This window comes from Ambystoma mexicanum, chromosome 4p (genome assembly GCF_040938575.1).
Source record: "Ambystoma mexicanum isolate Mex_15411 chromosome 4p, UKY_AmexF1_1, whole genome shotgun sequence".
NCBI lineage: Eukaryota > Metazoa > Chordata > Amphibia > Caudata > Ambystomatidae > Ambystoma > Ambystoma mexicanum.
The window spans coordinates 458,801,577-458,819,754 of record NC_090927.1 but is presented as its reverse complement, the minus strand read 5'-3'; the positions used below and the strand labels follow the sequence as shown (position 1 = coordinate 458,819,754).

At 43.9% G+C, this 18,178-nt stretch overlaps 1 protein-coding gene across 5 annotated transcripts in view; it reads left to right on the top strand.

The window, feature by feature from the left end:
- HPCAL1 (hippocalcin like 1) overlaps nt 1-18,178 on the top strand; it is a 1,330,750-nt gene that overhangs the window by 195,826 nt on the left and 1,116,746 nt on the right. The window lies entirely within an intron of this gene.

The window sequence follows — 18,178 nt, the reverse complement described above, 5'->3', positions numbered from 1 at the left end:
TGGGAAATAAGTATTGAGCCAAGATGCAGGAGTCCACGGAACTACAGATTGAGAACCTGTGTTAGGCAGAATCTGAACTAACAGAAGGACAGCAAAGTGCATAGGGTTACCGGTTGTATGACCTGTGATGGGTGGACCGTGTGATCTGATAACTGCGTCTACACTGAATAACCCTTATTTGAAAAGAGCCAATGAAAGTTGGCCTATTGATTGGATGACCTGTAGCGGGTGGACCCTGTGGTCTGACAATACCTGCACTGAGGAATCATCCACCTATACTTCAGGCCAACTTGTGACCTAGCCCAGGTAAGAGGCGCCCCATCTCCCCGTGCTCAAAATCTGTGATGCCCACCTGCCCTTACCAAATGTCTGAGGAATACCACAGCGTTCGGCTCCTCCATGCCACACCCACGTCCTGTGCTCACGATCATGCAAGGCAATTACTGTGTTCGCCGGTGCTCCGTGATTTCGTTGTCGCCACCCTCCCGACCCGAACAATGTTCCTTCCTGCGTTGGTGCACATTGATGCATCGTCACTCGCCCTATTTCCGTCCACAAATATTTGCACTTCGATCAGCCCCTCGTCTAATGCGACTCTGCCTGTGTGGGAAAACCTCCAGCTGGCACCTGCAGCACACACTAGCACAGACACATGTAACGTCGGACTTCGCTGCAAGCACATCTCACAATGTACCCAGCATCCGCCACCTCACGCAGAGCACTGCAGCTTGCTTGTCTACCAACATAGCTGGAGCACCATGCTGTCTATCCCCCTATTTCTCTTTTCAGCCTCATGCAGTTTTTTGCATTGTAACTGGCCGATAAGTCTGGTCTTAACGCTTTATTCACCCTTGTGCTTCATTTGTACTTTACCTGCAACTACTGATTTGGACCCTCTAATTAGCCTTATTCAGCATTTGTATTACCCAATTGTAACTCATACTTATCTTATCACATTTGTTGGTCTGCAGGCCTGACATAGCCCCCTAAACCATGAGGCGAGGAATTGCCAGTACATGCACTCATACTTATCTCGTCCTTTCTGCTAGTTTTTCATCCACAGTGGCCATGCGCTGCATTTGACATATTTACCCTGCATATTTGTGTAGCCCCTTGCACCATTAGTTGAGGCAGCTCAATATTGTATTTTACCTACTTGACCATATTTGCGTAGCCCCTTGCACAATGAGGTGAGGCAGCCCAATGTTGTATTTTACCTACTTGACCATGCATATTTGTGTAGCCGCTTTTACCATGAGGTGAGGCAGCCCAATATTGTATTTTACCTACTTGACCATGCATATTTGTGTAGCCCCTTGCACCATGAGGTGAGGCAGCCCAATATTGTATTTTACCTACTTGACCATGCATATTTGTGTAGCCCCTTGCACCATGAGGTGAGGCAGCCCAATATTGTATTTTACCTACTTGACCATGCATATTTGTGTAGCCCCTTGCACCATGAGTTGAGGCAGCCCAATATTTTATTTTACCTACTTGACCATGCATATTTGTCTAGCCGCTTTTACCATGAGGTGAGGCAGCCCAATATTGTATTTGAACTACTTGACCATGCATATTTGTGTAGCCCCGTAGACCATGAGGTGAGGCTTTCCCAATCTGCACAGCCATACTATGTTGCATGTTACCTATTTGTACCAATACATTTGATGTAGCCCCCCGCACCATGAGGTAAGACTTTGTTAGTTTGTATACACTCCTCTATTCTGTCGGTAACCAATTTGAGTACTCTTGCATTTCTCTAAGGTTTTAAGCACTTTCTGTAACTAGCGCCTAGATGTCTCTGGGCTTTGTGCGCTGAAATAAAAGCAAAAATCAATAAATAAATAAATCTGTGCCTAGGCCGAGTGGCCCACTGAGAATGAACAAGAAGGTGAACTGATATCATTTTGAGAGACAGTGGATTTGAGCTGCCTTTTGGGTTTGTGCCAACGGAAAGAGTCCGCGTATTGGGGAAGGGAAACCCCAAGGCCTTTTGAAGAACTGTTGAACTGGGTTGAACGCTTAGGGAAGGAAACCCTGAGGTTTTTGTGGAACTATTTTGTTCTTGAGAGAAGGGGAAGCTGAGAGAAAGCCAAAGAGCTGGAAGAAGCTCAGAACATTACTTTTGAGCACTATTTATTTGGTTGTTGATATCCCTACACATTGTATAGATTTTTAGACATACACAGACTTTTCATTTGAACTTACAGACACAGACTATCCTTAGTTTTTGTAAAGTTGGGAAATCCCACCTTAGCATAGGGCAAGTTAGGCCTTACTCCATCCTGACATTTAAAATAAATAAAGCTTTTCTTAGAAAGTTGAATATGTGGTCTGTGTCTTACTTCATGATGCCTTCACAGCGCACACAGCCGCTGCCCATTTTAGGAGGAGTGTGGGGTTCTTCTGCTGCGTTCTGTGACATGTTCCCCAAGGCATATTGCCAACTTGTGCTCTTACATTTATGACTTTTGTACAATTCAGTCAACACATCAAGAACTTCAGAGAGGCAGCCCCTCTCTTCCTTCCTATTTTTCTGTGGTGTAAATAACTGTTAAGGGGTGAGGCAGAACCTTCTCTGGCTCCAGGAGACCCCCTGTGGGGAACAGCCCACATCTTGTGCATATGCTAATCATCGGCAGCCCTCTCTTCCCTTGGAAGAAACAGCCCTTAGAATCTAGATGAATAGAGCACGGCGGCGGCCCTTTCCCTGCTTCCATCATTTTAGCTGTGGCACGAGTAAGGAAAACCCCTTGAGACTCTTAGCTAGAAAGGGGCCACAGAGACTGCAAACTTAAAGGGGTGGTCTAGTAAAAAATGTTATTTAAAAAATAGATAGGCCACATATAAAAAAAATACTAGCATCCTCCGTTTTAAAACTTCCTATGTAAAATTTTGAGCTATTCAAGCTCAAAATTCGAAAAAGCAAGCACAGGGGCGCAGCCATTTTGTGAAATGGAGGCCCTCCTGTGCTGGCTTTTGCTTTTGCGGCACTAATGAAGGAAAAGCCAGCCAGCTGTAGTAAACAAAGTCTACCGCTGGGTGGCTTTCCCTTCATTAGTGCCGGGACTCGGAGGACGCGGACCGGAGACCAGAGCAGGAAAGCTGCAGCTGAATCTCGATAAGTGCTATTTATTTTTTTTACAAAAAATAAGCACTAGCTGCGTTTTTTTTTCTAAGTTTTACTGGGCTGGAGGAGCCCGGAAAACTTAGAAATAAAACCGCAGCTTTAAAAACATTGTATTTATGTTTGCGGTCGCTTTTGAAGCGACCGCAAACATAAATACAACGTTATTGTGTTGGAAAACGCTGCGGTTTTAAAACCGCAGCGTTTTCCAACACAACCGCGTTGTGTCTGCCTGAATCTGCTTTACCATTTGGGGCTCTCGGGCTCCCCACGGGGAGCCCGAGAGCCCCAAATGGAAAAGCAGATTCAGGCAGACACAACGCGGCATTGCGGAAAACAACCGCGTTGTGTCTGCCTGAAAATGGGAAAGCAGATTTAGGCAGACAACGCAGCATTTAGCATTTCCCAGTGCCCGAGAGCCCCAAATGGGAAATCAGCTGCAGGTAGAAACACTACGCGGCATGTAAACATAACCGCGTGTGTTTCTGCCTGCTGTGGCTTTCACTTTGGGTCTCCGGTGCTCCCAGCACCGGAGACCCAAAGTGATAGCCACAGCAGGCAGAAACACACGCGGTTGTGTTGGAAAACGCTGCGGTTTTTCTTTCCAAGTTTCTCAGGCTCCTCCGAGCCGGAGGAGCCTGTGAAACCTGGAAAGAAAAACCGCAGCGTTTTCCAACACAATAACATTGTATTTATGTTTGCGGTCGCTTCAAAAGTGACCGCAAACATAAATACGTTTTTAAAGCTGCGGTTTTATTTCTAAGTTTTCCGGGCTCCTCCAGCCCGGAAAACTTAGAAAAAAAACCGCAGCTAGTGCTTATTTTTTGTAAAAAAAATAAATAGCACTTACCGAGATTCAGCTGCAGCTTTCCTGCTCTGGTCTCCGGTCCGCGTCCTCCGAGTCCCGGCACTAATGAAGGGAAAGCCACCCAGCTGTAGACTTTGTTTACTACAGCTGGCTGGCTTTTCCTTCATTGGTGCCGCAAAAGCAAAAGCCAGCACAGGAGGGCCTCCATTTCACAAAATGGCTGCGCCCCTGTACTTGCTTTTTCGAATTTTGAGCTTGAATAGCTCAAAATTTTACATAGGAAGTTTTAAAATGGAGGATGCTAGTATATTTTTTTTTATGTGGCCTATCTATTTTTTAAATAACATTTTTTACTAGACCATCCCTTTAAGATGGCAGACTTCTTGGAGAGCCCATCATATGCCCCAGCCCCATCACCCCACTCTTTCATTGCCAAAACACTGCTCTTCTCTTCCTCTGACCATCACACCTGCGTGCCCTGTTTATTATGTCAAGATGCAGCATGTCTTTGAGGAATCTCCACCGTCCCATCTTTTCTGCTGTACATTTTATCATGAAGAATCCCCTGCAGCGTTGCACCATCGCTGATACTGAAGGCCTCATGCCATGTCAAAACCTGGTGAGTTTGTGTCTGTTGGTGGTGGTGGAGGAGGGGGGATTTTCACTATGGACTGTCTGGGAAGAGTGTGGGGCTTCGGGGTGACAGCAAGCTAGGCCTCAGAGAAAAATTAGTAAGGATTCTTGCCCCTGCTCTGATCAATGCCTAACGTGCCTTGCCCAAGACGGCCCTGCCCTGATGGGCAAAATTCCCAGAAGGCCATCGAGCACAGCCTTTGAGCATGTTAATGTGAACGTTGAGGCATCTCTCAGCCTGCCAACCAGCATGCTAAGCAATGCAAAATAGGGAATTGTGGCCCCAAATTACGAGTAGCCCTTTCTCTGAACCAAAGGTCCTTGCCTCCCAGGACCCTTAGCTGTTGCCTATGGTAACTGACTGGAGTTAATGGACTGCCGTCACTTCCCCCTCATCTGCCAACTCACAGATGCTTCTTTTACTGCACATGGAATATAATGTATTAATGAGAGGTGTGAAAGAGAGGTGTGAGTGAGAGCTGTGAGCCGGTGAAATGGGACCTGTATGCAAGCCAGTGGTGGGAGTGCAGGTTGCTTTGCCTTGACTACATGCAGAACACAAGCACAAGCAGTAATATGTAAAGTATAGCAGAGCCCTCAACTGTAGACAGTTACCCTAGGGGTTGATAGACTATGTATAATGCCCATTAGCCCACTTGCACTGCAACCCATAGAAAAAAATGTGGTTCAGCTGTCACATAGTCACTGACATAGCAGTCATCTCTGCACCTGAACACAATGTTCTGCATGATGTTTAAACTCCTCATCTCTGTTAGCAATGGAATAGCAACCGAATTCTAATTACTACTTGCATGCAATGTAATGCTCTTTTATTTCCCTGGTTGCACAGAATACGGTCTTCCGAAGGGCCTTCCAACTCACAGCGCTTGAAAGCCATAGCATTGGTAGAAGGTGCTATACAAATACCAAATAACATAACATCAGCGTCGGATTGGCGCCTCTGCCTTTCGGCCCGTGGCCAGACCGAAATCGTCCCTGGGGAGTGGGGGCCGGTTTCTGGCCATGCCTCGGCTAGTTTGGAGAAGAAAGAAAATTGAAAAAAAATATATAGTTTTTTTCAATTTTTTAAATTTTTTTAAAAGCCTTCTTAGGTCGATAAATGAGTACCAACACAGGTTGGGTGATATTGTATGCATATTTGTTCTATAAAAAAGAGCTTACGGGTAAGTGCTATACAATAACATATCATTTGGCCTTGGAGTCTGCTTGATTTCACAGTAATTTAGTGCACTTAGGAACAATGCTATTTGATGATACTTACTGTTTTGTCAAGGGATGAAAGGTCGTGTTTCATCGCTTCCCGGGATGTCACTTTGGGGTGGAGTCAAATGACATCACTTCCGGTGATGTCAGGTGAAGGGTTGTGAGACGGGCCACTTTTTTAAGGCGAGGTGTGCGCCACTTTTCTTTGAATGACATGGCCTATTTCTAGTCCCAGTCCGACCCTGCATAGCATATGCGCAGCAATGGCCTGTCTTCCGAGGCCTTGCACCGTATTCGTTTGAGATGTGCAGTCATTCAGGACTAAATGCATTCGGGAACAGAGGGGTTTGTCCAATTCCATTTGGCCTTCATTTTTGGAATCTTTTTTCACCCTTTGCTCATTGGTCGGTTTCTCTCCACCAATGCTGGGATAAAGGAAATTCTGTCTGGGACACTGTATCAGAGCGTCAATGTACCCAGTGATCTTCTTCAATTGTGACTGCGGCCACCTGGGCCTCCAGGCCATCCTCCCTTAGCTGCTCTGACCCAAAGGTACTGCTTTTTACACCACTTTCTTTTTTTCTTGTTCATATTTTATTCAACAAGTTATTCCTTTGCTTCTATTTTGTGGGCCACCTTGAAGCAAGCTGGTAGTCTTTTTAAAGCCTAAGGCGGTATCCACGTATCGGGCATGAGAGCAGCGCAGCAAAGGCAGGGCCATCTATGCCAGCCCTTGGCGCACACAGGTCAGGATCAGGAAATGATTTGCATATTTCTGCTTTATAGGATACTCTGACTTTTTCTCAAAAAGAAATGGCATCCAGTATGTCCGTTGGATGTGCAAACAAACAATGTACTGCTTCAGAACTCTGTATTGGCACCAGTTTTGCCAAAATGTATTCCTAAACCATTCATGGTTAGAAATACACTATGCGAACTTGAAAAAGACATGTAAAGGCCAACATGTGCCAATAGACCCAACTCCCATTCAGTAGTACAACACAGAACAGGGATGCATCATTTCAGAGAAGGATACACGACTGATATTGTATTTAGTGTAGAGGCTTGGCTGAGAGAAGATTGTACACGTATCCTACAAGGCACCACTCCAAGGGGTAATAAATGAGCACCGCCAACCGAATAGCATGCCTTGGTGATGCTGTAGCACTTATTTCAAGCCCACGATTATCCATTGCATTTGTTCATCCCAAATTCTGAAACACTGCTCATTTCTTGTAGCACAAGTAAAGGGCCCCCATCCCCATGCTGATATGGTGGGCAGATCTGCTCACAGCCCCTACTTCCACTTAAGCCAGTGGCTTCATTAACCAGTGTTCGCTCCAGGGGAGCTCCCCATGAAATGTGTGCACCAAATGTAATACAGATCCCTATATTTTGTTGCGGCAGAACACCCCTGCACAATACTTACAGACAATCATTGCATTCATTTCAGAACTGCCAATCCTCAGCTTCCATTCCTCGCTTTTTTAATGCCACGGCCACGCTCCTCTCGTCACCACATACACATTTCTCACATGAGTCTAGGGCGCAGCCCTTGCTTCAAAACACTATGCTGTTTTCCCCTCTGGTAGGCAGAGACGGAATACTTTTGTAATGTGACTTTTTTGCAGCCAACACTAACAGCAGGCTAGTTCAGCCTGGCAGGAATATTTTGTTCTGTTTTAGGTCTGTTCTCCTTCATATTCTCTCGTGCTTCTCCAGGACAAATGAATTCAGAGTAAAGTGTGTTTCTTTGCTCGAACATATGAAAGGATTATTTTCAGCAGTGATGCTTGCACTCAGTTAGCAATACACCTGTTCAATTGCGCAGGTCCAATGTTTATTGTTCTTGAAAACATGGGTTAGAAATTATGCAAACAAGGTTTCTGATAGGCAAATATGGCTATAAATGCCTAGTAGCTTTTTGGTAGGGTCCTCCTGCTCCTATTCCAGACACACACATGAGGAGTGCTGGGGTCACACTGTGAACACTGGATGTCAATCCAGCTATATCCGGTGGGAGTAAGCTAGAATGAGAATACCATACCATGCATGAGCCATACCAGAGGGTGATGATTGCGGATGAAATGAGGAAGATAGTTCTGTGGCTTTGAGTTGCCGATTGCAATTGTCACATGGACTGTAACGGTTTAAAGGGTGCCCTATCATTTTAATTTCTCCTTTAGCGTGTTCACTTACTGTGACAACAGGTATGTCACTTAATTATTGAGCCCTATAAGGTTAGCTACTACCCTGGAAGGAATATAACCTACCGTACATAAATGGACGCAGGAAGCTTGCCAACAAAAAAAAAACCGTTTTTTAGGCCCACTTTACCACAAAAGCATTCTTTCTAGACTTAATGCTCAGCCTTCAGTTGTGGCAGGAACTACACATCAAACAAAGGAAACATTTATTTAGCTGTAAATTTTTATCGGCAATCTTGTATTTCTCCTAATAAAGGCTTCTTTAACCAGGCTCGTTCTGCCATATATGGCGCCATTTTAATGATTATTATTATTGTATTTATTGAGCACGGACCTAGCTTCGAGACGCAACAGAGCGCTTTACAGGGGTAGACACCAATACAGATGCATAACTGAACACTTTACAGAGGTGTACAGCAGTACAGATGCATAACGGAGCACTTTACAGAGGTGTACAGCAGTACAGATTCATAACGGAGCACTTTACAGAGGTGTACAGCAGTACAGATGCATAACTGAACACTTTACAGAGGTGTACAGGTGTACAGCATTACAGATGCATAACGGAGCGCTTTACAGAGGTGTACAGCATTACAGATGCATAACGGAGCACTTTACAGAGGTGTACAGCAGTACAGATGCATAACGGAGCACTTTACAGAGGTGTACAGCAGTACAGATGCATAACGGAGCGCTTTACAGAGGTGTACAGCATTAGAGATGCATAACGGAGTGCTTTTCAGAGGTAACAGCATGACAGATATATATCGAGGGTAGGATACAGAGGGAGACAGGAGAGGGGTATGGCGAGTCTTCCTGCGTTCTTTTGCAATTATCCCTCATTGGGAGGAGATGTTCAGGGAGAAAGAATGCAGCCACACACATACACACGGGCAGGCCCAGGCCTACAATAATTACAGGAGCCTCTGACAGCTTAAACTTTCTTTATTCTTCTCCACGGCGAACTGGCCGGCTTCGCAGGATCCCTACTGCACATGCGCGTGCCTTGCACATTCTAATTGGTCCATGAGCTTCATGTGTCGGAGTTCAGAGGCTCCGTTAACTGTGTCCTTGCCGGGATATGTCAGGGTACAGCTGTACCAGGTGGCAGGAAAGAGAGTGGCAAGCTGCATTTAGCGAGTCGGGTGTCGCGAGCGGCGACGTGATGGCCTAGATGTTGAGGAGGAGGGACACCATTTTGTTGTATCAAACAACGTTTACCATTATCAAATTGAACGGTACTCAGTTTATGGATCCCAGAAAGATGAGGGGTTGCATCAGCCATGCTGAGAGTTACACCCGTGACCCACATGTTGAACACTGATCTTAGTAGCCAGCACTGAATTTGCTGAGCTTTTTTGACCCGCACAGGTCTTTGCTATGTTTGACAGAGCAATTGGTGGCATAGCAGTCTTTCATACTGTGACCCAGCTGTGCACAGTGGCTAAATCGGAATGTCAGTCGTTGAGTGCTGCCAGCAGATCAGCTTTTCTGCATACCCATCCTTAAAATTCATGAGCTACATTTCCTTGCTTGCATTACATTCAAATAGGAAATCATTTACATGTTCAAAGGATATTCTGAAAACCAAAGAGATTTGTATGCTCGAGGGCCAGATTTGTATACCGCTAGCGGATCTCCCCACATCACGCTAGCACTGGAGAGTTGTGATGGTTTCCCCAAGAAAGCCAGGACGAACTATGCCGTTGGATACATTGCCCACGCTAGTTTTTTTTTTACATTCCGCCTGTGCGGAGAAAGAAAAACATCCTGATAGGCTGTTATAAATTTCCTATCCACGGGAGCCTAAGATTGAAAACTTGTGCATTTAAAAAAGCCATGCACTTTCATCAGGGTCGCCGTGCGAGCCACGAAGATGTCCAAGTTATGCGCAACATTAGGCTCTTAATCCTCTGGAGCAAGAGCTACACTAATTGTAGAGAAAACCACCACCGATTCCAGGCCTTCCTTGAAAATCTCCAAACCTTTCCACACCAATTTGTATTGTAGAATTGTGACTTTTAACATAACACCCATGTTATTCCTTGCCCAGTGTTTTCTTTTTTTCATTAACCTCGTAACACAGGACTACTTTTAGCTCGTTTATCAACGGCGCTCTATTAGTTGGGTGAAATTTCAACAATGTCCAACGCTAGGCTCATAGTCACAATTGATTGTTCGCAAACGAGTCCCGGCCGGGCTGGGAGCTAGGAATTCAGCTCTGGCAACGGTATGCTCCTCTGGCCGGACCTCCATGGAGGGGATTTGAAAGATTTGTGAAGCGTTCTCGCACCATCGTGTACTTTACAACAAAGATGTGAATAATTGCTTTACCTTTTGCACGTTTTGTGCCTTGGTTGCTGGATTGCAGCGTCTGCCCCATTTATGGAGTGGGTGTATTTTTAGTCTGTGGGCCAAAGCCCAGCAGACCCTGATTTGAAATTGTTTGCTGCCAAATACAGGATTGTTTAATTTAAATCACCAGACGCGGTGCAAGGTCTAAACATTGTTAGTACATACAAAGGCCCTGAAGCATTATCCCCACTGCTTGCTCTTACTTCTATTGAGCCCTACCAGGCAAGCTTTGCAGCACTGTACTGGAGTGAACTGGCCTTTCTCTGAAAGAATCTGGACTGGTGTTGCTGCAGCCACACGTGTCCTTTGTCACAATACAGTATTGTGTGCTGCCACACAATTGCTACTAAGCCAGCTTCTCCAGGGCGGCTGTAGCACATACTAGTTTGGAAACTCCTTTGCAAATCGATTTGCACCGTGGACACGAGGATTTGAGGCCAGTCCTAACCTTGGTGGTTGTTTAGCTATCTCCAGGGCAAACATGGTTGTAAATGAACCTAAGCTTACAAGAAACACCCGAATGTGAGCCCCAAACAAGCACACATCTCCAACTAGAACGAGCTAACAGACCTCGTCTGTTCAGCTTTGTGAGAAGAGTGCACTTTACCAAAATAAATATGTCAGTCCAGGACACTCTCTTTGCTATCCAGGGTTAGGTTTGCCTCCCCCCACCCCCGGGTGAGTACCTTTTTAACTAGCTACTATCTTCTGTTCAATAACCCTGCACCAAATGTTTCATGTTCTCAAAAAATATCTAGTCTCTGCCGATATCTTTTCCATGGAGGTTTGTGCTGATGGTTCAAGAGCAGCAGTACAATCCATAGGGCAGGTCTCAGAAGCTGGACTTCCTAGAAGCCAGAGGTTTATTTGCCCCTGCAATGGCAAACAAATGCGGATTGGATCTAGAACCTAAGTACTGGTTAGGATTTGCTCCAACTTTTAATTCTTTTGCAGTCCGGTCAAATTTCCTCCAACAGTAAGTTTCAAATCTGAAAAACAGTCTATACCTATTGATGATTGGATTTGCAACCCTTGTGGTCCAAGATTTGTATACTAATGGCTCCCTCCATTTGGTTGAGTCCAGTCTGTACACCTTCTGTGGGGCTGCCATGGTGGTGTTTGGGAACATCCACACTATTCACAAACAGTGTTCTCCAAAAGTAAAATAGGGGACTATATAGTGGGCTCCTAGGCTATCATCTGACAACAGGGAGGGCTAGATATGAACCAGGCGTGTGTAAAATGCACACATTTAGAAATGTCGTCCAGATTCAGCTCCCAACCGAAAATATCCCATGCACACTGTGGGTGTGGGCGGGGCAGATATGCAAAGGAAACAACATAAGACTATTGTTGCAAATGGTATCATAAGTCAATTGTGTTTTGGCTCGCTTAAGTCAAGTGAAACCTAAAATAGCACAGAATGCTGTCTTATACCTGGCAAAGTCACAATATTGTAAGGTATAACCCACATGTGAGCCTTTGCCATATGGCACGTCGGGCCACGAATGCTCCAATGATGAGTGATGATTTTCTGGCAAATATAAAAGACGTAGCTCATGTGATAAAACTGAAAAGACTTGTATTAATTAGTCAGAGCGAAGCAGATGCGGTGGCTTTTGCCTGGGAGACTAGCATAGGTGAAAGCAAATTCTTGCATCCAAAATAACCATTCACCTTTATTTATTGGTCACTTATTAGGCACTTATAGAGTTTGCAAAAAACTGTCTCAAAGCACCTCCGTGCTCTAGCTCTCCACCTCTCCTACGAAACAACATACCTTTAGTGTTCTTTCCTGTTGTAGAACTGCAACAAAATACTTGAACACCTCTTTCTTTCGTAGACTCCGTCTGAGGTTAGGACTTGTTTGCCAGCAAGCAACCAATGATGCCCCCTTCTCTCTTTCTTTCATGGACATGGGATGTGTTTGTGACTATGTTCCCTAGCATGCAACGACTAATTGTTCTGGTCTTTCAGTCGTTCATAGATATGGGCCATGATTGAGGCACGGTGTCCAGTCAAAGGGTCGAATGAAAAGGACTGAAATACAATTGGTTCGAGTCAAAAGGACCTAAAACAAAAAAATCGAATCCTTTTTTTAAAATGTATTTTTTTTTTTGCTTGGTATAGATAAAATGTGTTGTTTTTGGTCAAAAAAGAGGGGTTTGTGGGGGGACCCCGCGAAAAAAAAATGTACATTCGATTCTTTTTGTTTTAGGTCCTTTTCACTCGAACCAATTGTATTTCAGTCTTTTGATTCGACCCTTTCACCTATAACCGAACAACTTGGAATATACTTTGTCAACCACTACCATGAAAAGAACAATAACGTTTCATTTTCGTAAAAAAAGATCACAGAGACTCGGTGAAGTGGAGGTTTGGCTTTCTACTACAATGAGATCTCCCCAGCTCTCTGGTGTAGATTCCGCCATTGGGTTGATGAAATAGGGCAATGGGACAGCAGAACAAGCCCTATATGGCAAATTCACTTTGGTAATATTCCCCCCCACAAATTGCTGGGGTGGGGCACACCACCTAACACTGGCACCCTGCCTTTCAGTAGAAGACCTACCCACAGCAAACAAATAAACCAGCGTCCGGCAAGTCCAATATTAATGGAACAGATTCTTGGGAATCAACTCTCAGAGCACTAAGCTTCGTTTTGAACTCTGTGGTGAATGTTTTCGGGTTACTCAAGAGTGAAGTGCACACTCATTTGGGCATTCTGTTGGAGCTGACAAAGGAGGTTGGTCGGCGTGAATCATCCATGGTGGGTCTCACTGGTGCTATCAATCTATCAGTGTTAGACGCTTTGAAAAATGTTAATTCATCCAAATATGATCAGCTAATATCCATGAAAGAGTTCACAGAGAATGTTAGCAGCCTGGATAATCAACTACAATATATATGGGCAGAAATTAAAAGACTTAAGGATCCTGCCGTTTCAAGGATGATAGTGCTGCTCCAAACATCTACCGTCTAGATACAAAGGCTGGGCCCTACTGCTGCATATACTGACACAGATATTTCAAAAACTAAATGTGGCAGAGGAATTACTGTAGCTGGGGAGCGTGTCAAACTCATTAGTTGGAATACGCAAGGCTCCAGTTCTTTTAGGGCAGATGAATGAGTATGTTTATTTTTAATAACCTAGATCTGGTGCTTTTTCAGTAGACCTGGCTCAAGTTTTAATGTGGATGGCTTCACGATTATTGAGCAACTGACCTCTCGCCCGAATGGCGGGAGACCCTCAGGTAGCCTCCTAATAGAGATACGTAACATCTCTGATCAAATCTGAATGTATCCGCTCCATGATACCAGGAATTGTGACCATTAGAATCTCCCTCAGTTGGGGAAAATACTCAGATCGATGGTTGTAGTCAATTATATTGGAACCTCGCTGACTGCAAGCTGTTCAAGGAGGATGGAAATTCTAGATTTGGGCGTGATGATTTAGTACTGGCTGGGGATCTGAATTCTCATTGTTTGCAGAATGTAATAGAGATGATAATAAATCCTATTGGGAGATGAAATAGATAAAGATGGAATAGATTTTTTGGGGAATGGAATTTGCAAATTGCAAATGGGAATGTAATGGGGGACCTGACGCCGGCTATGACATGGAGGAATGGGAATGTGGGATCAATTACTGATTATGTGGCGGTTTCATTTGAGCTCTTTAATTGGCTTGAAACTTTCTGGATTGAAAAGCTGGGAACAAGGGATCACAGGCCACTACAGGCCTCATTCAGAATGAGTGCTCAGCGAAATGTGACAACATTTGATCAAATTGTAACTGTAAACTAGTAAGAATCGCATTGTTCGCTTCATACATGAAGACTCTGCCATAAATGCTAAACTAGGAGAAGCATTGTGTTCGAGGGCAGATTGTGACCTGGAAAAGTTGTAGACACCTGCAGGGTTTGTTGGATTTCTATTGTATTTAGAATTGCTTAGAGTAAAAACTGTTCCCATGTTTTATAGACATTCCCACAATTGTGATGAGGAAACGTGTCGCTAAAAGAGAAGTTAAAGTGTCTGAGAAATTATCCTATGATAGGAGGTGCACACAAAGACAATTGTACATCTGATTCCTGTATATTTTTATGGGGTAATTAGACTATTGAGAGGTATGCGTCAGCAGTGAGGACCAGAAGGGTAATTTCTCAGAAATCCCTTTGATCTAAAAGGTAGCAAGAGATTTGGAAAATGGAGGTGCTAGCTGTCAGCCAACACCCACATTCCGTTAGTCTGCGATCATACACACGGCAGTAGCTGCAAGTTACGAACGCATTGAAGCGCAAATTAGTACACCGCATGTCAAGCTGACAACAAGTCCTTAAATTGGAAACCTGACTCAGGACATTATGCCTTTTTGAAAATATATCTTGCAACTCTAAATATATTGAAAATGATAAAACACATCATATGGATGTCCCTCTAAGATTAGAAGTTAAAACAACCCAACACTCAGCGGCATTATGTACACAGCTAGCACCTCGCTTTCTAAATATCAGTTATATTTGTTTACGCCCTGAAGACGGCCCGCTTAGGGTCGAAAAAAGTGCTGGCGTGGCGTTTTTTGTTTATGCAACATTAAAAAATCTTCTGTTAAAACCGCATATTTGATAACTTGTATAATTCCTCAGGTTGGAATTTGTGATTTTTTTCATGACACAATTTGTCTAACAACACATAACCATTAGAGGCTTTGTTAGAGGTTTCTTTCTGGCACAGGTTGGCAGCGTAGACAGTGAGGTTTTCCAAATCTCTTGCTAGCTAAAAGAGAGGGCTTCAAAAAGGCGATTAGGGCTATGAATTACGAGGGCCTCCCCATGTCTACTTTCTTTAAAAAAAAAAGGTCATTGTACAATGCGTATCGCAATTGTTCCAGAAACAACACATTCAGGTGTAGCTGCCGGGATGGGCAAAAGATGTTAGAGCCAGTGACTCTGGGAAATCCAAAAAATGTTTGGGGCATAATAAACCGTATCCAATCAAGGTTCCCTGATTGGCTGAATTATTTCAGAAACATGTTCAAGGAGCCCAACACTTTGAGTATTGCTATATTGAAGTTCCTATGGAAAGTGAAGTTATTGAAGGCCTAATCATTGTGTCTGTAGATCTAGGGCATCAGGGCCAAACGGTTTGACGAATATGATCCTCAAGAATGATTTAGGAATTTGGACGCAAAACCTTCTCCATCTATTCAGGGGCATTTTGAGGACCAGAAGATGCCTGGACTCTTGAGCGGGCTATAATTTTTCCCATTCATAAGAAGGGGGATCGGATGGATCCAGCCAATTACCGCCCGATCTCCCTTCTGGATACTGAAAGTAAAAGTTACTCGGGTATAATGCTGATGAAATTAGAGGAATGGCTGGAATGCATGGGCATCTTCTCAATTCATCAATTTGGATATAGGAAAGGGCTCTCCACTACACTGAATGGTCTTATTATTAACATCGTTATTGACAAGATCTGGAAGAAGAACAGTCCAATAATTTATGGTGCATGGATTGACTTATCGAAAGCATTCAACACAGTCAACAGGGGTCGACTGCGGTGTAAACTGAAATGCTGGGGTCTAACAGAGGGCTTGTTAGCTATACTTGTGCATCTCCATGAGAACATGACCATTCAGATTAGGTTGGATATGCAAGGGCACTAATCTGCGCATATACCTTTTGAGAAGCGTGTGAGGCAGGGCTGAATATTGGCTCTGTGCCTTTTTGATCTTTACCTGGACGATTTAGCCACAGCTCTATCTCTCCCTGCTCTTGCGAGTCCTTATATTGGCAATTGCAAAAAATATTGGCCTACAAGGATGATATAGTCTTATCAGACTACATATACTTCCGTGGGTCTCCAACTCATGACCACTGCCTTTGGAAAATATGCAGATCTGAATGATCTCATAGTAAATCCTGCAAAAAAACGATGATCATGGCTTTTTGTAATCCTCTAAAAAGAACTTCAAAATTAAACCGGAAGCTGGTTACCCATTCTTTACCAGTCACAAAAGAAGTGATAAATCTGGGGCTTCAGTGGAAAGCCTGGCCCTCGATAAAAGCTCTTGAGGTGGACATGAATAGGCTGTTCAACCAGTATCTGGCACTTCTCGCCCACTGCATCGCTGCTCTCTGCCCCATCTTTCAGTGCTATACGGATGATACCCAGCTCATTTTCAGGCTACCCTCAGCCTCCTCTTCTCCTTCCCTCATCTCTGACTGTCTTTCTGCTATCCAGAAATGGTGTGCTGCCAACGATCTCTGCCTTAATGCCAGTAAGACCGAGATTCTACTCATCGGCACACCCACTCCCTCCTTCACTGCAGCTCTCTGGACGGCCTCTCTTGGCCCTCTTCCTGCTCCTACCTGCAAGGCAAAAAACCTCGAGGTCATCTTCGACTCCACACTCTCCTTCTCTCTTCACATTTCTGACGTTTCTAAGAAGCCACACTACCAGCTGCACCTCCTCAGAGGTATCCTTCCTTTCCTCTCCTTCCCCCAGAAGCTCACTGTCTCCAGAGCCCTGGTTCTCTCGAAGCTGGACTACTGTAACAGCCTCTATCTAAATCTTCCTGCCTCTACTCTCCGCCCTCCTCAACTCATCCCCCCTCCCTGCCTCGTCGCGCCTTGAAACACTTGTGGATAGGCGCGTTACAAATGCCATATATCATATCATATCATTGTCCAAATGAAAAAGATCTTATTCTCATACTGCAGATTCTCACCTTCCCCTTATAGAACTTCATCAGGGAAAGTAGTAATTCTACAATTCTGTATGGTAGGAAAGTTAATCCCTGTGCCCGTAAACTAAATTGGTTAAGACTGGAGGGGTGCATATGGAAGAAGGTCTTGTGCCTTCCTATGTCTCTCCCAATGGCTTGTGTCCGCTCTGAGCTGGTATCCAGTCCCTTCGAGCTTCTTTGGATTGGAGGTTCCTCACACTCTATAGATTGGTCACTTTGACTAGGAAGAACTCACTTTATGTTGACATAGGATCTTATTTCATTATATCAATGTCTTGAAACAAGATGTATGTAAAATACTTATGACCTGTGACTAATCAGAAAACGAACTTTGGGCGAATCCTATGATGGTCAAACTGGTTCCTGCCGAAAAGCAACATTAGTGACATGGAATCTGTTAGGGCTTTCACTGTTTTTGATAAACCAAGAGGTTTTGTACTGTCTTACCTACAGCATTTTCCAAATGCAAGGTGGAGATCGGAACTTTTGAGATTCCGTTTAAACTTAATTTTAACCAAAGAATTCCAGAGAATCCGAAAGAAAGAGGGACCACAGAAGGGATATTGTGATCTTTGTGGGGTGGGGTTGACTCAAGATTTGAAACCTCTCTTAATTGGCTGCAGAGCGACAAAGGATTTAAAGCTAAGGTACATTGCATGCTTTGTGCATAACAATGATTGGTTAAGCACTGAGGAGTTCTGGTTGAGATTATCAGCGGGGAATGAAACCTTTTTATAATTGGAACTTTTAAGGCTATTGAATGAATTGGACTTAGTAAAATTGCAATCTTGATCTGCACTTGTAAGTTCGGATAAGTTGACGGATTGAGATAAGTTAAAGATGTATACTGTCTCCTTTTATCTTTTCTTTGCTTATTTTTTGTTATTTATTTCATGCTTTTTTGCCTGTCTGCTTTATGAATTTTAAGATGAATTGTCTTCTAATGTAAGTTGAGTTTCTTTTTATAGGGTTGTAGTTTTTGTATGAATAACTGAAAAATCGTATGTATGGCTAAACACAATAAACACATTCTTTTTTAAAAAGCTAGTCTTCATTTTTTCAACATG